Raw genomic sequence first — 22,900 nt, 5'->3', positions numbered from 1 at the left:
TAAAAAGAGTTGAATTTTCCCATCTCTGAACATGCTGACTTTTCAAACTGGAAGCAAATTTAAGGTACAGCAGCCTTCTGCAATACCTTGAGCTGCTCATTCGATGTGTCCAAACACTCACCATATGAAAGCAGCATGCACAGTTTTTCTGCTTTGCTGAACATCAAAGTGCTCTCCTGCTGCAGAGGACAGCTTTCAAACCCACAGCCCAGGTACTTGCTCTTTGTGCCTTTATCAAAAAGATACAGCCTTGGCTTCCCTGACATTTCTTTGTCTGAAAGTGGGAAAATAAAGCAATAATTGTCTTGAGAAACTGTCTACAAGGTGGGGGATGTTTCCAGCAAGATCCCGTACAGAGAGAGAACTTGACAACCTATTGCTGTGCAAAATATTATATACATTTTCAACATGTATAACATGTCAATTTGAGTTTTACGTGTATTTTGTCTGCATATAAATTGAGCTGAAAGAGGATTATTAATAATAATAAAGCACATTTAAATGCAGAGATAATAGGTAACAAGGATTGGGACAAATGCTTGCTGGCTCAGAGGAAAAGATTATTCAGACTTTAGGAGGCACAGAATAGGTTCTAAGTTTGTCTTTCTAAATTGAATGGTGTCCATGAGATGCATAAAGCACAAAGATACAATGTGTGTAGGAGGCATTTTCCATTGGGTACTTACAGACCGCAGTGCTGGAATTACAGATACAGTGGCTGGAAGGACCATCTTATCAGAAACTGATGTTTTACTGTATTGCTATCAACGGAATAACTGTGATGTATTATGTGCTCAGTAACTTACCTCAAGATGTGCTTATACCATGCTTACCTGGTTTCATGACAGACATACTTTGAGTCCAATCCCACTATCATAATTAAGGTTATTTCAGAAAAATACAGCTAAATCTGTTAATACATGCCATTCTAAAAGCAACTTTATATTCACAATTCTTCTGAAATATTAACTGTTAATTCATGTGGGAGTCTTATGCATCAGCCTAGGTCAATCAATAGATATGAAGAATACACACAAGCATAATATTAGATTGGATTTAGTTAATATTGTTCTCTTCTGTTTATTGATATACATAAATCACTGTAATTGTTTAAACCATTTTTTTCTGCATGACCTTTCCATCTTACATATCTCTATTTTACATCTCCATAAGCTGTGGTTCTCTCTCCTAAAAGTGTCTACAAGCTGTATTCCCTTCCTTGCACTGTTACTGAAGCACATATGGACTGCTTTAGCAAAGTGGCTCTGTGGACTCTTACATATCTCCATATGTAACTTTCTATGTTCACAGTTTTTCTCTTTCTTTTTTTTCTTTTCCCTCACTTCTTATATTTTACTTGGCAAAAGTAACATGTACTTTCCTGAAAGTTATACATAAGCCTTCGATTAATGCTAACTTAATACAGAAGTCCAAAATCCATGCTGAAATGGAAATGGGAATATGTGTGCAGTTTAACTGCCTGTCTTAGAATTACTGAGTGGAGAGAAGTTGGCTAAATTATGATAATGCCTTCTGATGCTACCCTAACTGAAATGATAAGAGGAAAACAAACCAAACAAGCTCATTTTCAATCAAGGAGGCAGTAGGAAAGAACAGCAAGAAGCTGCCTGATCCCTGGAGGATGAGGAGTTTGCTCTCTTTATCCATTGCTGATACATTCCCAAGGACATCTTGATCAATTTCAGAGCTCTATGCAATATGTAAAAGAGAATATGTTTCACATGATACTTATATATTTCCATACACTGTCTTAATAAAAATGTGATTTTATCTGATTTTAATACTACAGTGTTAGCTCCCATTATTTGCACAGTAGGTAAATGAAGAGATGCACGTGAAGTCCAGATTTAATTAGATAGGGCATGCTTTCACTTACTGACTGACACAAGCAGAATACAGTAAATACAGGCATTCTGTAATACTTTTCTACCCTGAGATGATACAAAACAACACAGCAAGTTGCATTTAATGTAGACCACCAAAACCCAGGTACCAGAGCTTTCCTAAAAACATAAAATTTTGTAGAAAGTAGGTGTGGCATTGACAACATCTTCTGATTTTTTCTGGCTGGGGTTATTCACCAGGTTCATCCAGCATTCATATGTATCTGTTATTTCTTTCAACACTGCCCTTTTAGACTTCCGTTGGTTTTATTTTAGCAGCCAAATGAAAATCCAGTATGATTCTCCTGTAATTGAGTCTTAGTGCTGTTACTGTCTATGGGTGTTTCCTTTCCCTAAATGTAGAATTATGCCAGATACAAGAACACATGGCATACAAATCGATGAGAGGAGGAAAGCAAAGAAATGTCTGTCCCCAGATACTCTGAAACCCTGCTACAGAATGAAATTGCTTTTTCTCTTTTTAGCTCCCATGGACGATGGTCTACGTGTCTTTGTGGTTCATCAGTGTACCTGATACTTCTCTGAGGCATCTGGTTATGTTTTTACTAATTACTAATAACACTTGTGTTCCTTGCTGTTCTCTGGACCCCAATGGGCAGGGATGGCACTGCGTAGTATACATGAGTATCCAACTCTACGGCTTGCCTGGCCAGCCACACTGAATAAAAAGGAATAGTCTTGGGCTGGGTCTCTCTGAAAGTAATGCTTCCTATTTATTTCCACAGAAAATACAACAGATACAATGAGCACAGTAACACTGATAGAACAAATTCTCAGCTACAAAACACTGCTTTTCAACATAGTCACCAGGCTGGTTCATGAGGCACAGCCACTGCTATGATGGCATGGGGCAAGGGAATGGCGGCAGCGTGGGCTGGGCTGAGCTGTGGGTTGGACATGCCTGGTGTAGCCATTCCTTTTCACAGGTGCAGCACCAGGGCTCCTGCCAGATCCGTTTCACAAATCCACTCAGCCTCATCCCTCTGCTCAAAGTCGTGGTGCCAGGAAGCTTTTCAGGAGGGCTTTTCACTCCAAAACTAGCACTGAAGATGGCCAAATAACAGATGTTTATTAAGCGTGACTCTTTTCTGCTGTTTTATAGCTTCTGGTCACCAACAAAACCGAAGGCATTAACCAGCTGAGGCTTCTCCATTGTTCTCTGACTGCCCTTCCTCTCTGAGGTACAATTCTATTCCTTTAATTTGTATCAAGCTGAACAGTTTGTTGTTAATCTCTCAGCAGACTCAAACCCGTACCCAGGATGACAGTTGCAGAGTTCGCTGGTACTGCCACAGCACCTTCAATGCAGATTGATGCCAATGGTGACAGTCCAGAGCTCATCACAGACCCTGTCAGCCACTTTCATGGGTAAGTTTTGCAGCTCAATTTATGTCTGTTGTGCTGTTGTGGGACTCAAGGGGTACCTGGCCCTTCAGCTTCTCTACTGATTTTACATGGGGTCAGATAGACTAAACTGCTGTGTTTATGGTATGGTGTACCATAACACACTTCGACACACCCTTGGAGTAACTAGAAGTTCTACAGACACAGTGTGTTGCCTGTAGCAGTGCTGCAGGAAGTTTGGAAAACCAAAGCAAGTGTTCTGTGGTCTGAAATTGCTCCAGGACAAGAAAAAGGATGGAGACCATTTGGTAGCCCGACATACTTCTCTCTCTGGTTTGTTTTTTCTTTTTTATGGTTGGAAATGCTTGTTAAACAAAAAGCTTTCTACAGCACAGCTTGTTATACTCGGCTTGTGTAGAAAATTGTTGGTGGATATTTAAATCTTTCTTACTTCGTAGGAAAACAGTGAAAATAAAACCAGATCCATTAAATTCAACAGGCCTGATTACCACTAGCTCCTTCTACTTCCACACAGGTTTTTGATTTTCCCTCACAGCAGGCTCTTTTTAATGTTCAGGACATCTTTATTCATAGCTACAGACATTCTTGATTTGTTATTTATGCTATCTGCAAAAATGCTCCTTGCATCATAAAGCACCATACTATGTTTTGATTTTATATTCTAAAATTACACTGGCAAATGTTGATAAAACACATGGTACATTGCTTATATTTACTTATGCACTTGCAGTATCCAGCACGATGTTACCACTTCTTTAAAGTATTATCACATAAAGATCATTTGGAAGTGAATGTCGTTTCTCATTTTACTGTGATGTGTGCATACATTCCAGCCTCACTGTCTAAGCCTTTCCAGACCATCCATCACTATAGGATTGTTCTGGTGTCTGTGAATCAAAAGCTACAGCAGCAGTTAACAAGCAGTGCATTAATTAATGGCTCAAGTAGAAAGTTTTAGGAGTGCTTTTTTCAGACACTTCATTCAGAACTGATTGAGAAGGAAATGCCTTTTTAAAATTTTTGATATAATGTCACACTAAATGAACCATAAAGAAACAATATAGAAAATACATAGCTTGGAATTTATGAGAACATTTTACAGCTATTAAAGACCGCACTTAAAGGTCTGGATATTAAACGAAGCTGAGGGACCTTTGAAACATGCTTTAACATCAAGGTCATCTTTAAACATGGAAAGGAAGAAAATCAAGTCCCTGTCATCACATTCACAAATGTAACAGAGTCTAGAATTGCTAGACAGGAGAGGAAGCAAAGGAAGAAATGCTAAGAAATCACTATGCAGATTATCTTTATTCAGATATAAGAGAAGTGCTGACTGCCAGCCAATCTTTTGCAAAGACTTTTGCTTAAAGTCTTTTGAACTAGTCATGCTCAACTGCTGCTCAAAAACTGCTGCTATTCACAGCCTAACTGGTGCCATGTTACTGCATCTGAGAAGATGTAAATCTCTCTCATCAGCTATGGGAGTTCTCAAAGCATTACTTTTTTTTCCTGCTGGAGTATGGAAAGAAACTCCTCATACATATTGATACTATTTTACTTTCTATCAAGCACTTTCTGTCATATGTCATAGTAAAAGATCAAAAGCATTGCCAAAGTGGAGAAAGAAAAAAAAAAAGAAAGAAAAAGAAAACTAGAAGAAGAAAAAGGTTTTCTTTTAGGAGAATCATTTCTCCCACCTTTTCATCAATAAATTCGATTTCATTGAAATGGGTATTACCCTCAAAATGTAATTTTTCTTTGTTAAGACAGTGTATTGACTTGGATTTGGATTCTTTGTCAGCATTTCTCCCAAAGTTGCTTTTCTTTTCCAAACTGACCTGCTATCATTCAAAATGACAACAGAACCATTATGTTTGTGATAATGAAAGTCCTCACTGCTTCAGAAGAGGCAGTTGTTGCTGCCCACTCCCTCCAAAAAGGCAAATCCCAAATGACTGATTGAAAAGGAGAGCAAAGCCAACTACTAATGCTTTTTTGGCAGGGGATATTAGGACAGATTCTGTGTTTCTGAAAAATGGAAAGCAAAAGTCTATTGACCAAAACAAAACTCTTCAGTTGTGTCCTTTTTTCAGTAGATCTGGCCCACTCCCAGCCATGCAGATTGTCTCTGGAGAAGCAACTTCTCCCAAATGCATATTTGCCAATGAAGGGAGAAGTAGTGGGATAACACAGCCTCTGCATGATCCAAAAGTCTGCATCTATAATACTGATCATATATTTTACATGCATTAAAGACTGCTTCTGTTTTTCGTCATGCAAAGCTAAAATGAATGTATCTAGAACAGAGCTTGAAGTTAATTAGTAATTATAATTTTTGCCACCTTTTTCTCAGACATTTTCAAGCACTGTAAATAAATGGCACCTAACACTAATTATTTTTATACTCTTACGTAACATCGAGCTTGCAAACCATTTTACTTACCGGTTCTTAGAGAATCTTGTAAAATTTCTGCCCAGAGCAGACTTCATCAAAGGTCCTGAGCCTTAGAAAATAAGGTTTAGTCTGGCAAGGCTGCTAAAACCCTTTTAGTTATTAAAAAGAAAAAAAAAAAAAGAAAAAAAGGTAATTTTTTTACTGGGTTATATTCTACTGGATTATGGTACCTTGTGGCACCAAGAGCATGGAAATGGCTGGAAGGGCAGGGAGGAAACTTGTATGCTGGGGAAATACAACCTCTCGTTGCTGCCCCTTCTGTTGCTCTCTCTCCTACCCACAGAGTGCTGGGGCCAGAAGGCCGCAAGTCTCTCTTTTGAAAGATAGTAAATGTGGCACATGTGCAATTTAATTTTTTTAAGTATGAAAAATGGGAAGAAGGAAAAGGCTTTGATTTTGCAAAAATATTCCTGGTATGGAAAGGGATATTCTTTGTGGATCCTATTGCAAACTGGAATGATAGGTATTTCATCTTGAAAACAAAATAAACTAGTTCATTAATAATATAAAAGGGCAAAGTGCCAGCAAATATAGCTGGCTGAAGTTAATTAATTACTGCACTGGTGATTTTGGCAGAGTATTTTGTTATAAATCAGAATGAACTCAGATCATCTGATCGCAGGAAAACAATCCAGAATCTTGGTTTTCTTTTGTAGATTTTTCATGTGTTTGCGTATGTGTGCTTACTTCCAAATTCGTATGTGTTCATGTATATATAATATACATATGTCTTTATACGTAAATATATACATTCTCATACATATACAATGTTGAAAATTTTCTGGTATGGCTCTAACTTGTAAAATGGTTTCAGATGAACTTTGCCTAGTCTTGTGAATTGTAGAGGCCAATATCTGGGGGAGTCTGTGGAGCCTGATTGATAAGTTCTTGAATTTTTAAAATACCTTCATCCTGGAAGGATGGGAGCATTCATCCCAATTGCTTACTGTTCACTATGTAAAGTTGGACTGCCTGTGGCTACGCAAGGATGAAGCTGGGCCAGCTCTGCTGACCTGGCATGTCTGTTTGCTGTTCTTGCACTGTCACACCAGTAGGGGAGCTTGGGGACAGATGCTGATCGAGTGTGAACTCACTCCTGAGCTTCAGCTGAACCAGATCCCAGTTTAGAGGAAATCCAATAAGTGTAGTGTAGCTGTTGTATTGTGCCCATGCTGTTTGCATGCCTGAATATCATGCACCAGTGCTATACTTTGAAAGTGATTCTAAAACCCTTTTGTAAAAATTCTATGAGTTGTGGGGGTTTTTCTTTTGTTGTTTTCCTAATCTGTAGCAGTGGATTAGAAAAAACTACAAAACACAGTGGTGAATTTAGGAGTCTGCCTTGTTGCCATGTTACTGCTGTGTCTACATATTTACTTAGCACACTTCTTCATTTCATGAACAGACTGTACCACTGCCTATTTAAATTAAGATCGTCACAGAAATGCAAAATAAAACAAGAGACCAACTTACCTTTGGGGCAGATTACCTAGTATAGTTCTATCAGAAAGTTTTATTCAGTTTTGTCTTCTATTTGCAATTTATTTATTTACTTCCAGGTGTCCTTTTTTTCTTAAGACAAATGAATGGGGAAAAACAGAAAACTCCAGACTGTCACCGCATTCATCAGGCTGGACTCTCATCCAAGATGTCATTTCTCTCAAGCTGCTTGGTAAGTTCATATGACAAATGACATAAAAAGGTCACAGAACTGTCACTTCTGTATTAAAATGAAATAGCCTCTCATTTGCCAGGCTTCTTCATGATTTTCAGAGTTTAATATCAATAAACCAGTGGCATACATATGGCACGTATAAATTTAGTCCATTTTGTTGTATCTAGAAAAAGGAAATTGAACTTGGCACTTTCAGAGTGTCTTCTTGATAGCAGATATTTAGAAAAATATCCAACTACAGGAAGAATTATTTATCAAACTGAACATGCTATCTATATGTAAACACCTCTATCTGTTGCACAGATTACTTTTACATCCTCATTTTTCTCCAGTCTTGGTGGCGTATTGTAGTGCTTGAAGTGCTGATAAAAATGATTGGATCCTGCTGGCCACAGAATGGGGAGTGTCAAATAGATCAAAATTCACAGATTAAAGGAAAATAATTGCTGAACATTCTCTTGTTGCTAGTACGTAATTGCTTGGCAGCACAATGTTCATATTAATAGATAAATGTAATAGATAAACGTCTCTGTAGTCCTGCTATCTCTGTCCTAAAAAGAATACCTTACAAAATAACAGGCTACAAACGTTAGCACTCCATCTTAGAGGGCGAATGTTGGGATATTAGTCACTAAACTTCCCTCATCGCTTTTTTGAAATCATACTTACTGCTGTCTGACAGCACCTAAATAGCTATAAGTATCTGATACATGTGAATAGATACTTAAAGATGCATGGTAATAAATAGTGTGAGAATAGGTGGGATTCTTCAATACTTGGAAAAGGAGAGCTCACAGTCCAGACTAGTTAAGTCTCCTGACCTAGAGCACAACTGAGAAACCTACCCAATAGCAAAGGCCATGGGCTGTATGGTCACTGGTGTTACAGGCAAGCCCACTAATGACTTCAGCAAACTCCATCCTAAACTGAAGCAGAGCAGCTGCCTCCCTTTTCCTGACTGTCATACTATACCTACACTGTCTTCACATCCATAAACCACATTCGTATTCGTACTAAAATGTAACATACTCAAACCGTCCCAGGCATTGCGTGCCATCTGTGCATGTTCTGATCATGACTGTTCAGCTGTCCCTGGAATTCCTACTTTGCTCCCCTTAATTTGTTTGCTGTTGTTTTTTTTTTTATCTTATCAACAAACATTCCAGTTATTTCTTATTAAGCCTAGTTGTATGACATGGCAGCTAGGTAACTTGTGGTCTTTGTTCCTGTACAGTAATATTTTTATGTTATTGAGAGCCATTTGTAATATTTCATGGAGCCAGTGTAGCTGTAGGACGTGGGGTTCTGAGTCTTTTCCATCTGAGTCCTTGGAAAAACATTCTGCTTTTCAGGTGTAAAGTGTTTTCCTGATTAAAGAAGTTACAGTGAAAAATTCTGCTGGATCAGTTCTGTCGTGAATTCTTTCTGCTACTGTTCCAGTAAGGCACTCTGATGAATGAAATGAGCATTCGTCTTCTTGTCAGTAGTTTCTTGAGAAAAGAATCTATGTTCCTGAATGGAAAAGTACTATGCTTTCCTCAATATTTTTTCTTATGAATGCAAGCTGTTTTTTTTTATTTCTCGATGAACAGAAAGAGAAATGGAAAGAACATTTTGCTGCTCCTTGGTCTGCTTAAGTGATTTTTCCATTTGCTTTTGTTCACTGGCTATTGGGTTGGAAAAGCAACTTCTGGCTTTTGGCACCTTATATCCATTTAAATTTGCAGCAAAACTTCCACTCAACCCAACAGAGACCAGTCTTCCCCTGGTTTGAATGAGAGTGTTCTCATGCATTTTAAGCAGGACTTGGTTCCCATTCCACTTGCTAAAGGCAGCAATTGCAGTCTAAGAAGAAGGAACTGTGGCTTTTCTTATATCCACTCTCTATGGAGGCAGAGCATGTATACAAGAACTACCTAAGAATAGTTAGGAACATGCCAACATAAACATGAATAAATGTGGTGAACAATCTTGTCTTTACAAGAGAAAAAATTGCCAGGACCACCCTTGGCCACTGTAAAGTTATTCTGGAGGGCAGATACTGAATTACTGTTGTTGTTTTATAACCTTTAGCTGAAACCACCTTGATTGTTCAGGACTGAAAGACAGAAAATGTGACAATCGTATCACGGGAAAGCCAAAAATTATAAACCAATGAATCTGATGTTCATACAATAAAAATTATTAGAAACCACAAGAAAAATAAAATAGATTAACTAGAATATAGAAGAGTATGTTTTTTGGAGAAATGAGTGTGTGATAAAAAAGATCCATTTGATGTAAGTAGGCTTTCCAAATGCTCTCAAAATGTCCCTCACCAAAGCTGGAGGATTAAAGTTTGGGAAAAAAAGAGTAGGAATAGAGGTTGAAACCTCAATAAAGTACTGCAGAAAAGATGCTTTGAGATGAGTGAACAGTCATTAAAATGGCAGATGAAGAAAGTAAATGTAAATTGATAAAGATGAGGAAAAACAGAAACTGTAACTTCACATACAGTGTAACGGACTGTAAACTACTGCTGAACACAGCTTACAGGATGTTGCACAATGCATGAGAACATCAACTGAGAGATCCAGAAAATTAAAGGCAGTTTCTGACTTCATATTTGGTCTGTCCTAGGCATATGTTTTTGGTCATGGCTAAAGAGAGCGTATTGACACTGGAATGCTTGGTTTTGACCAGTATAGCTATTTTTAATGTTTTCCCAACATACCTCAGAGAATTAAGTATATTGGATTGTATTGCATCAAGTACAACTACGTTTTATATGTGGTGATACAGTTTCTTCAGTAAATTGTGTATTAAAAAAAACATTCCATAAATTATATAAGTAAGCCTAATTACATCAGACTTATTTTCAATTCCTATGAGTGTGTATATCTATTTTATAGCTATTTCATTTATATAATCACGAACTGCAATGTTGCTTTTATGACATCTTACATCCTCTATATTTATGTCTCCTCAAATGGATAACTCTGGATAGAAAGACCAAGGTACTTTAAATCAACTGTGCCAGACTTGATTGGATATAATTTGACTGGCGTGTTGCCTTAAATATTATGTTGTTCTCTGCATACTCTTTTGACTCTACTTGAGAAATTTCCCTGAAGCAGCACTTACTTTATGATGCTTTCCCTGAGACAGGTTAATTGCTATGTTTTTTTAATTATTCTGTATATATCTTATTATATTTTCAGAAATATTGGAATGAGGAATGAGCCATAGAAATGGAAAGTAAAAGAAAAAAAAAAAGAGAAAAATCTAGATAAATTAGCTTTTTTCATCCTGGAAGAAATGTGTAAAGCATAGTGCGTTGCATACAGCAGATATTGTATGGAGCAGTTTATTGAGAGTGACAAATAATTAAAATGAAGTTTGATAGAGGAAAGATGTAAGCATAAGAAGGCTCATAAAAATCAGAAATTCTTTATTAGGTTCAGTTCATACAGAAAGCCAGGCTCCTTTGTGCTATGCTCTCCTTCTGATGTTCATACCTTGAGCTCGAAATAAAGCAGATTGAAATATCATTGTAGAATTAGGTTCCAGCCTTGGAAACTTCTTCATCACTTTATTGATGTATGCCAAATAACATTATCTGTAGTATAAATCAGGGTTTATTTTGGCTCTTGCCAAGTTATTCTATGCCTTCTCCTTGTCTTTGAAATATATTTTTCTGTTTTGGCTTATGTTCTGACTCAGCTTCAGCTTTTCTGTTATTTCACCATTCCCCTCTGTATTTGACCAAACTAGATTTACTCCTTCAAAGCCCACGTGCTTCAGTTCTTTGAGCGTGTTTCATCTGAAATGAGCACAGATAAAGGCAGGAAGAAGCTTCATTACTGCTTTCAGCTGATCTAGATCATAGAACATAGAATGGGTTGGGTTGGAAGGGACCTTACAGATCATCTGGTTCTGATAATAATACCATCTTCAAGGACATCTTCTACTGGAACTGTTTGCCCGAAGATCTGTTATATTATTACTAATGTCTCCCTCTCATTCGTACTCTCAGTATTTTATTACTGAGCCTAGCCTCACTCCATGCCAGTGCTTCTCTGGTTTCAGATGTGAACTTATTGCAATTAAAATCCACATAAAGGCCATTATTTTACTTTTAGTGGAGTTGTCTGTCTGGTGTGACTCATGCTTCTCTTCAGCTACAATGTTCAGCTTTTCTGTTGTCTTTGAGTCCTTCCCTCACCATCCATTTGAATGTATACAGTACTTTGAGCATTGGAGTGTTTCATAGACTTTAAAGACAGAAGAGACTTCTTGTATACTTCAAAACTTTAGGTTTCATACACAGACCTAACTGTTTTCCCAAAGTGATTGAGTTTATAGTCCTAGATATGTTTTAAGAGGTACATAAAAGGTCCCATTGCCTTCAGGAGAATTTGTAGGTATTCCAAGACTGCAAGTGCATATACATCTGCTAAGCCTTACATCTGTGACTGTCCTTTGGATCTGCCATGGTGCTGGGAAGCCAGGAAACTGTCATGCAATTGATATATCGTTAATCATGTCCATGCAGACCTATATTCCCCTCTGCAGTATTTGTCAGTTGTTGGAAAAGGCACAAAACAGAAAAAGAACAGAGATAAAATCACACTGCAGATCTTTCAAATGCCTCAAGTCTTGAACCAGCCTCTTCTGCTGGGGTATAGACAAATTCAGTAACAAGAAACACAAAGTTAAATTACAGAGGTCAGTCACATCTGTAAGGTGTTTGTAAGGTCACATCTGAAATGTGGTTAAAGATATTTATTGACTATTCTTGAAACGTAAGCAATGTAAATACTAGCCTTATGTCCTATTTGTAACGATCTTAAAACTTAACTAACTGTCTGAGCACCAGCTTCATAAGAAGTTTTTAAAATTATGCAAGAGCTCAATAATGTGTTACTTGACACCGTAGTAAAAGAGCATAGTAGCCATGGAAAGGAGTAATTATTTGTTGAATTACTTAGAAAAACAAAGTCCTATAGAACAGCTCTACTTTTGAATTATTCACTTTTCTAGCATGTGCACAACTTCAGACATACAGACAATAGCTGGCTTACAAACACTAGTTAAAATCTGTGGCACCTGGCCAGGAAATAAAAAATGTACTCCCTTCCCACACAAATGGTATCCCTTCCTCAGCTCAGATATGCAAGTTACATATTTGTAGAAACAATATGCTATTGGTCAGCGTGCTTAGCATTTAGAGTTTGTATTTACAGAGTTGGAAAAAGAAGTGAAGATTAATGAAAATTTAAAAAATAATGAAAATAATTACACCAGCAAATCATGTTTCTCGTATGTGATTTCCATGCTTCAGTTCATGAAGCAGTGATGCTACTCCAGATTTGTTTTTTGGGAAATCAGACTAATTGCTGGTGGTCTGGAGGGGATATTCTTGCACTGTTGAATATGGCAGAGTGTTCTCCTGTTATTCTGACACATACTTCTCCAAATCTTTTAGGAAAACAGCAGTTCCCTTGGTTCCTTACACTTGGTGTCCCTCTTGGCTGAGGGAGCTGAGGTAGCATCTTCTGTTAGCAGTACTAGAAACATGGAGCAGGACAAGGGTCCACTCCAAAATGCTTCCACTGCTACGAGTGGAAGTCTTTCTGTGTAGCGTTGCACTTGGTGTCTGTTCTTTTAGTGAGAAGTATGTTGTAATGCTCATTAGGGTCTGTGGGTGTGATTTCTATTCTGGGTTATAATTATGCACAATAATGCACACTTATTGCACAATAAAATGAATATTTTAAAATGTGCCCGTATTTTCTCATGAAATACCTACTTATCCCATGAACCCAATGCCTTTGACAAATGTAAGCCGTGTAGTATTATAATTCAATAACAGCCTACTTGGAAGCTATTTATAACCAAAAAAAAACCAAAAGCATATACTTCCATTCGTTGTTCAAAATAAACATATACTCTTGAACTATTTTTTTTTTTTTTAATAGGGATTGAAATTAAAGTTCATAGCCATGTTGCTTTAATTTATTTAGTTTTAGATGAAAACACATAGGCTGGAGCAGTGCAGCCAACGTATGCTTAATCTACATGTGGGCTTTGTGTAAGAAAATTATTTTGTGAGACTAAATGCTGTAGAAATTTCTCTGGAAGTAAGCCAGTGAAGTATTGCAAGAAGATCATTTCTCAGTTGTATGCTTGTGCCAAATCTAGTGAAATCATTTTCAAATTAGACATAGAAAGCATTTTTTTCACTACTCAGTAATAAATATTAAAAATATCAAAATAACTCAGAATCAAATTCAGGGATATCTCTTTTGAATCCCTTTGTTTTCCTCTCCAGTCATAAGCAAAACCATCCATCTCTTAAGTTAAATAAGTCTCAGCATTGCTAAGAAAACCACAGTCCTCTGTTGTATGTCCCACTTATAATTTCTGGATACCCATGAACATCTTTTGCTGGTTGAAGTAAATTCATGGGCTGCCATGTCTACATGTCGTCCCAGTCTCTCTTTATGGGCTTATTCCAATGGGGCACTGTGATGTTTTTGCACAAATGATCACTATCATTCCCCAAAAACTTTTTCTGAAGCTAATTGCAAGTATCTAACATGAAACATAGTTTGGCTTAAGACACAGTAAAATCAAACATCTGTTTAATATCTCTTTTTTTTTTTTTTTCAATGTATAGCTTGTATTTTTCAAATGTAGACAGCTAAAAAAAAACAAAGAGGACAGCAATTTTAATTGTAGCATTTCCCTGAAAATTTAAAAATGCTTTTTCTTACTTAATTGCTGTTCTAATATTTTTCTTAAATGTATTTTAGTTCATGCAAGCCTTTCTAAGATATTAAGAAGGCTTTAGGGGATTTCTTAGTTCTCATTCATCCCAGACCTCACTGTTAGCAGACTGGGGAGGTTTTGTACAAGAGCTCAAATTCATGAAACATTAAGTCTGTAAGGCTTTAGTAAAAGCATTGAGTCCTTGCAGATGCTCTTGTCTTCATTTGCACCGCTTTGGATCATGATTGTACATAAGAAACACAGTTAAGTGAGGTATTACCCACCCCAGACCATCTATACCCAACTACTAAGGTTATCTGAACGATATTATTTTTCAATTTTATCTTATTCTGAATCTCAAACTTCAGAGAACTTTTATTTTAAACAAAATAACACATTTGTGGAGAAAGATTTAGCGCTGAGATAGAAGATTGTTTGATTGCAGAGTGGACTTGGTTTCCTTTCTCTGCTTTTCACCTTTTTTCCTGAATCTAGAATCTAGAATTCTATTCTATTATAGAATAGAAAAGGTACTGCTTTTATGTGTTTTTTTGTCAACATGTTGTGGTTGGTCAAAGCCTGTTATTTGGGTTCCTTTTCCATGGAATTTAGCCATTCCAATGACTCTTTGTAATTTACTTTGCTCAGGAGAGATTTTCAGTCATACAAGTAGCATTTCAGGCACGGAATACAGAAGACCAAAATAGCTGCTTTTCCAAACAGTGGGATGTTTATATAGAAAGCTTACCGAGAAGTAAAGTAATTATGGGAAGAATCCAAATATCCTACAGGGTTTCATCAGCCACATACAGCTTTAGTGATTAATGCTTTGTGCTGTTCAGAATACCTATGTTAAAAACAGAAACATGACAGAACCCACATGAAGACTAGAAACCTTTGTCCTGCAATTTTCTGGGACTCAAAAATTCACAGCTAAAATAAAATTTTAAGCAGAAAACTCTCTGTACCTTTGGAAGAACATATTGTTTCAGTGCCTTTGTTGTCTATTTCAGTCTGTTGCTATGAGGCTTCCACTCTGCACAAATTGCTATTCAGTTGTATAATGGTAGTGCCTCAGTAGCCCAGAAAGAGTAAGGTACAGGCATTGAATGTGCACTAAGCCTGCATATGTGTACAATGGCCGATAAACCCAGCAAAAGAAACTTACCAGCTAATTCTGTTTTCTTAACTCTGTTATACTCTTAGGGAATATCTAGAATTAAATGTTTGTACAGGCAGCTTCTATTTTGATTTTGTTCCATCTCTAATAGCAGTAACATGATTCAACGCAATACTGCAAAGTATTGCAATATTTGCATTGCTTTTTGTTTTCTCTTTATATTCATTAATAAAATAATCTCACTATGAAATATCATCATTACTTACATCTCTGAATGTGAGATCCACACATCTCTTTTTTTGTGTGTTATGTATTCCCTTTGTCTTATTTAGCATTTGCAGATACCCATGTTCCAGACCAGGTGCTATGTAGGGTGCGTAAGGCCTGTGTCTTAGAGGATGCTGGAATTGTAATTGAGTTATGGATTACTGCTTTCCCAGGACTGAAATTTGCAGTATATCTTGCATTTCTAGTCTTTGCCAGCTTAAGCAGAGTGTATTATTTTTACAACCATTTAATCAATAAGGATTGAAGTGTGAAATGAAATGTCAGTGCCTGCAGGTAAGATGGCTTTCCATCCAGCTCCAGAATGTTTTTATGGCTACTGCAGATCACTTTTTTTTTTTTGTTGTTTGTTTTCCCAAAGTAGCTTTCTTCAAGGCACTAATTATTCAGACATAGGTTGGAAAATGGAAACCCACCCATAGTGATGACAGCTGGATGAATGTGCAGTACAAAGCAAAAAGCTTCACATGTTAACTGGAAAGAAATAAATTCTTCCTATACATGCCAGGTTTCTTTCAAGGAGATTTCACTGTTTTAGCAGAATAAATCCAGTTATTCCCTCTCCATATTGAAGAAATATATTGAAGACAAAACCAGATTGGACAGGGTCTGGGGCAAACTGATATTATGGAAGGTGTCTTTGCCCATGGCAAGGGATTTGGTACCAGATGATCTATAGGTTCAATTTCAACCCAAACCATTCTATCATCCTATGAAGTATAAAAGAAGAGGTCACCAAAGTGCCCTCACAGTATTTACTATCTTCATGTCTTCACCAAGGCTATGGAAGGCAGGAAAAGACAGCCACAGTCAGAATTTGAACTGTCACTGAAAATGACAGTATGTCTCCAGGCAGTACCTAAGAGGAAATCTCACCCCTGTGTCACCTCTGACACCCATTGCGTGTCTTTATATATTTTTCTAAACTTGACATTGTCCTGTGGCTTATTTTCAGCTGTAAGATTTGACTGTGCTAATAATGTCAACTGAACTCATTGGTTTTCACACTTCTCTGACTGCATGAGGAGGGAGTAATAGCAGTACAGCTTTTCTCCACTGCAAAAACATGTTAACTTTAACAGTGGGAAGCTGTGCAGAGCTTGCAAGTGCAGGAAAAAAAATAAGAACACAGCATTTCATTTCTCCAATTTATCACCTCCAAATTTCCCCTTGGAAAAAAAAGCAAGTGTATAAAAAAAAATGGAAAGTCCATAATTCTCTCAATGTTCTTCATAAGAGGTCAAACCAAAGGTTAAAGAATTTAATCATTTGATTTAAAAACCTGTTGATTGACTGTAATGATGGGCATCTCCTGAAGAATTAGTTTTGAAAACAGTTTTTCTAGACTTTCATTAGGCGTGAGTAAACGTATCTACATTTTCATTATGTTCCCTTTTGTCCTTATGTTGTTGGACAAAGCTTATAATCAAGACTTGGAAGGAGGGATGTTTGTTTGTTTATTGTTGTTCTTGTAAACAGAAAAGAAAATGCCTAGAAAAGTGGGAACAGCATATACTGCCCTGTGCAGGCCTGTTCCAGTCCTGCTGCACAGTAGCCTTAGAAAGCTTTTCTTTCTTCTGCACAATGGGAGAAGATGAAAGGTTGCCATTATGATCTCTCACAACACTGAGAATGGGGCAGTATCACAGTAACATATATGAGATGATAATTTCTGTTACGGTGTCATAACCTGATAATATAGTTTTACAGGATACAATTTATTATACCTAGTCTACTATATAGTAATTTTACAGTTGAAAAATTCACAAAAGACAGAGGAGTTCAGTCCCATGATTTTCCACACATAAAATTTAATGACCATGGAAGTCCAAACTTCTTTTTTTTAAAGACTGGGTACATCCAACACTGAGTGCATACTGCCCTATTTACATCACCTGTAGGAAAACATTTGCTGAGTTTAGCATTTTCTGAGAAGGTCAGTGGACTTTATAACAGTGTCTGAACACATCTCAGAAAATACTGACAATAAGTCAAGAAGAGCTGGAAATACCTGACTGGGAGAAGTGAGCTATGAGGAAAAAAAAAACAAAAAACAAAAAACAAAGAACCTCTACAGTTTGAGTTCAGAGATTGGTATTGGAAAAAAATATTCATGCATGGATCTGAAGCAAATGAGGAAAGAGTGCAGTGCACATTAGAACGAAAATTTGGTTGTAATCCCAAATCTATTGAAGTCAGTGGAAGAACTTATATTGGCTTTAAAGAATATTAAATTGTGGCATGATTCCTGAGCTGCCTTTGGGTTACAGAGTCACAGGAATTATGCCAAGATTTCAAACATCTGCTGAAATCATTGCTTAAATAGAAAAGTCAAAGGTGGCACTTTAAGCCATTTTCCACTTAATATAAAATCATCCTGTAGAGTGAAATCTTTTCTTTTAAATAAAGTGTCAAAAATGGCTTTTGATATCTATCAAAGAAATATCTGCCTAGAAAAACACATCAGATTTCAAACTGGCACAAGTCAGCATTGTGTAAGCTTCAATTTAGAAGGTTTTAGAGTTTTTCGTCAGAATGTCTACTTATCTAATCTCATTTACGTGTTAAAAATCATCATATATACTCCATTTAAATTATTCTGACAGTCTTTTATTACAAATGCATAAAGCACATTTAACCTAGTTTTGAAAACATATTGCATGGATTTCTTTGACTGCAAATGGCTTTTTTTTCTGGGAAGGCAGATTGTGTTGTGATGTACCTTATCTGTGTTCTGCTCTAGAGCTCACTTAGTTTTATGATGTTAACATTAAGTGCTCCATGGAGTCAGTTCTTGAGGGCAGTCTGCCCTTAGAATAAAGGAGACTTACAAAAGGGCCAGAAGTCAAATACTAAACTGCATGCAGTTAGATTAAAACCAGCATTATGAGAAAAATGGGTGACATACATAGGAATTCTGAAAAGTGAAGTAGTTTGAAACAAAGTTTTGCATCATTCAGCTAAAGAATTTTCCTGGGCTTATCAGCTGGAATTATCTCAGACAGCACAAACATAAATGACTGTCAGATCTCTGTTTCATAAATACTGTTTTTCTTCATCGTGCTGACTTCTATTTTCCAGTTCTCTCGTTATGGTCCTCCACCTTCCCTGAGTTTTCCTCTGTATCTTTACAATACTTTTCTCTTGCTTGTTAAGAAACAACATCAGAAAAAAAGAGGAAAAAAAAAAAAAAAAAAAAAAAGAAAGCTATCATCATCTTTCTTCTAATTGTTGAAGTTTTAGCCTTTTTGAAATGTCTTCTAATGCCTCAAATAAATAAAATGTTATAGCTAGCAGTACCTTATTACAATGTCTCCCTCAGCTTCCTACCCCCTTAGGTCTCTGTGGCTCTATAGAGCCAGATTTACCCACCAAACTGTTTCCTCTGAGGAGAAACAATTACTAGGCAGGCTTCTCAGTGATTAGAAGAAGATGAACTTCTATTTATTTCATTAGCTAACGTGCACTTCAACAGTTGCTTAGTCTTTGCTGAATTACAGGTTGCTGTTAACAGTCTGCGCTTGTTTAACTCTGAGATATGCTTGGTCTGGTCCAATTAGTCTGGAAATCCTAATCTTCCCAAGCTTTTCTTAAGATGAGATGCATATGATGGGCAAGGTCTGAGTTTAACAGGAAAACTTGAGCTAGTCCTTTTTGGTAAGAGCAGGATTATGCAGCAGGCTGTCTGTCACTGATGTAACTCCATGATTCTACCCCCAGAAGCAGAAGGTTAACATTAGGAAAACCATCCTCTGCTTGCTCAAGCAATCACTCTGGGAAAGTGGCTTATAGCTAATTGATTTCACAAGATGCTGTCGCAGAAAGAAAATCAGCTGCATATGCTAAAGGGGGGCACATATTGTAAGCACTGAGTAATGTGTGAAGTTTTCTGGATAACTAATCGTGAAAAATTGAGCATCCTTTAGCATTGCAATATCACTGGCTTGCAAATGGTATTAACAAAGTCATGAGATAAATTTTTGCAAATCATATGTTTCTTTAATGGCTCATATTTTGGCTTTGTTTCTCAACTGGACTCTGTTTCATACAGAATAACTCATTGGCCTCAAAGTAATGTTTTAAAGTTACAGAATATTTCCAGTGTTCTTGTGAAACAGCCCTCCCGATCTCTGAAAATGCAGCTCCTGTGGGACATCTCATATATCAGTGCTATAAACGTAACAAGCCAGGGCTGCTTCAGTCTGATGTAAAGTGAGGAAACAGAGTTTGCATGTAATTTCATAGCAAAGTACATGAGATACATAGCATAGAGGACATCTGTTGTTTCTGACCCTGTCAGTGATTTATTTCCCTGAGATCTAATAAAGGAGAGATAATGAATTTACAACTTTAGCCATCAAATATATTTTTTTAAATTCATAGAATCACAGAATCACCAAGATTCGAAAGGACCTCCCAAGGTCATCCAGTCCAATCACTCACCTATCATGAATATTTCCCCTCATCCCTCAATATAACATCTAAATGTTTCTTGAACACCTTTAGGGGCAGTGACTCCACCAGAATCTCCCCTGGTGCAACTTGAGGCCATTCCCTCTGGTCCTATCACTCATAAATTCATAAATTTTCAATTTAAAAAACAAGTATTTTCATATATATTTTTTTAGAAATGGAACAGAAGAGGCCTGCTGTAGGCATACAAAAATGTGTTTGAGATAAGTTAAACTTCAGTACTAAATTTTTTTTTCTCAGGTTCAGCTTTAAAAGTGGGAACTATTTAACTAAGGAATGATGAGATAAGCTCCATTGTTGGTTCTTTTGAGTATTCCTCAGATGGTTAAGCTTACTACAAGACTCTAATATTAAAGTAAGTAGACATCTTCTGGGAATTTCCTCTCTAGCAAGAAGGTCGGCTATTGCTTCCATTACAGAGAAATGCCATATTTGAAAGTATTCTTAAGGTCAAAGGGCTCCAAGTGATATTAGAAAGCAGTGGCTGTACAATAGGAAGTGCTCAGTCTCTCAGCACTTTAAATAGACTGGAAAAAATGAGAGAGGGGAGACATGCTCCTTCTGAAAGGTGCCCAGGAGGGAGAAATTTTCCACTAATGTATTGAGCCATGGTGAAATTAAGGAAACAAAGTCTGCAGGAAACATGGATTATTTCAGCCTCATGATAAAAATAAAACAACGTTTTTACATTTCTAAAAAGTGCTACTCAGTTGATTATATGTAAAAATGAGTGGGGCTAGTTTACAGACTGAAAGAATATTCACTATCTGGCAAGGTTTAGTTTTGCTTTTTCCTCACCTCCCCATTTTGGATGTGACATACCCCTTAAATTTGAGTTCAGATGCCAATTCCCCTTCTCCTAACAGACTGCTGGGCATAGAGGATGCACATCTAATAATGATGAGTAGCTTTCCATGCATAGCCTTTCATGCATGGATGTAGTATTGCTGACGAATGTAATAGTACATACATTTCTGCTGTACTGCTAAAATATCAGCACATTCTCTGCAGTATGTGAGTCATAGTAGCTCCAAGGCAGTATAGCAGATGGTGCTCTGAGAGAAACAGTGTGCCATATCTGATATGCTTGGAAATAAATGAGAAACATCTTCCCTATAAAGAAAACAGAACCACAATATTTTCCTGCTCTTTCTATGTGACAACATGTTGACTGAATGGAGCAAAAAGATAATTGTAAGACATTGCATAGTACCTGCATCAGCCAGAGCCCCTTCAAGGTACTGCTGCTCCTCCGCAGTCTCAGCTTACCCTACCACATCTTCACCAGCATTATTCCTTGCAATCCTGTTCACACGGACAGTGTTCACCAAATATGACTTCTCATGCACTTCCAAATATACTTCAAATACTGCAAAAATATGCTGTGTTGCTGTATGTGAGTAACATGAGAAGTGTGTATTAGACCCAAAGTTTAATAAAAACATGTTTTATCCACAAAAATATGCTTTGCTGCCTTTTGAGGCATCAATACAAAAAGCTGTTAAAATTCAGTTTGTGTGCCAAATATTTAGACCAACAAAGTAGTACAAAGGAAAAATAAGTATCTTGACAACTGTTTTAAAAAGAAATGCAGCCAATAAATTTAAGTAGCTAAGCATTCGTTTTCCTCTACTTGATTGCCTAAACAACTTATTTTAAAAATAAAAGAAGTAAGTCTCAAAGTGAAGATGTAGTGGGGCAGTAGCAGCTTTCTGAAGAGGGTATTACAGTAGATACATCCACTGTACAGTAGATACACCCTGATGCAGGATCTAGCATAGCAAGCATCTTTGAGAAGTATGTTGAGTCTGGAATACCATAGGAAGTTTAGGTTTTTATGAGACTAAGATACACAGAGCATAATCTTATTCTGGCAGTTGTTTCTTTCTCGTTTTGGTCTCTGTAAGAAGTTTTCCAAATCTTTTAGTCGTTTTAGTGTTCTTCTCAGCCTAATTCATTTGTGGCCATGAATACTCTAAGGTTATAAAGTTTCCAAAATATGAAAAAAAAGCTAATTGACATACTTTAGCATCATTCTGAGATGGTTTAGATTGACAGAGTGATGAGACAAACAATAATTCTGAATCACATTTTTTAAGAAAAACCAAGACTCTGCAAAGCATTTTAATAGATAGGTAATCTGTTGAAGAATAACCTGATAATCATTAAAGAGAGGAAACAGGTAAACCAGGAAAGTCGAGTAAGAAACAAAAGTGTTTCTTCAGTTGTGTCTTATAGTCCTTGGCAATTCCTGCAGTAAATTTTAATACTTTTGCTGGGGGAGCCTTTCAAATAACTATTTGTTTGAGCTGCTCAGAGACCAGGATGTGTCTTCTGTGTCAGTGTGCTGTCCTCACTTTAATCGTTGCATCCCTTTTGTGAGCTACATAGCCCTGTTCCATCCAGTTTTCTTTAAGCCTGCAGCTTTTTCTATTGACCTCCGGATTCAATAATATTCATGATCCCAAGCCCCCTTCTTTAAGATGTTTTCTCCATCATGGATTAGAAATTGTAGCAGATATTGGACATCCATAATCTGTACAGAAATGGTCAAATTGTAGTTTTCTGGACTCTCTCTTTGTCTCAGGCATCAATGTTGTAGTGAATCCTCAAAGTATTTAATTCTAGTTTCATCTTGGCTTGTTTACAATCTGTTCCCACTGCACTTTTCTCAGAATGATGGATTCCCCATCACCCCAGTACTCCAAGTCATTAAACTCATGATTCATTTAATCTGGCATTGAGTCCCCAGAACTAATTAGGTTCAAACCCATTGCTTTAACTGTATTTGTGTCATTTTCTTCAGCCTGAATTTCTGTCCCCTAGCGCAGCTCAGTAACCCTGGA

The 22,900-nt window shown here is 37.0% G+C and overlaps 1 long non-coding RNA gene across 23 annotated transcripts in view; it reads left to right on the top strand.

Annotated features, from left to right (window-relative positions):
* LOC122183951 overlaps window positions 1-22,900 on the top strand; it is a 479,215-nt gene that overhangs the window by 437,352 nt on the left and 18,963 nt on the right. For 18 of the 23 annotated variants that reach the window (XR_006180447.1, XR_006180445.1, XR_006180451.1 and 15 more), the window contains 2 exons: window positions 3,165-3,293; window positions 7,308-7,420. This is a non-coding gene — a long non-coding RNA (uncharacterized LOC122183951). Of the gene's footprint in view, window positions 1-3,164; window positions 3,294-7,307; window positions 7,421-20,294; window positions 20,410-22,900 lie in introns of all 23 variants that reach the window. The other 5 variants (XR_006180444.1, XR_006180448.1, XR_006180443.1 and 2 more) reach the window with 3 other exon arrangements.

The sequence above is a fragment of the Lagopus leucura genome, unplaced genomic scaffold, assembly GCF_019238085.1.
Source record: "Lagopus leucura isolate 7727_CA_CO unplaced genomic scaffold, USGS_WTPT01 Super-Scaffold_100021, whole genome shotgun sequence".
In the NCBI taxonomy this organism is placed as follows: domain Eukaryota; kingdom Metazoa; phylum Chordata; class Aves; order Galliformes; family Phasianidae; genus Lagopus; species Lagopus leucura.
Note: the sequence above shows the minus strand (reverse complement) of the source record. Positions and strands in the feature narration are given on the sequence as shown.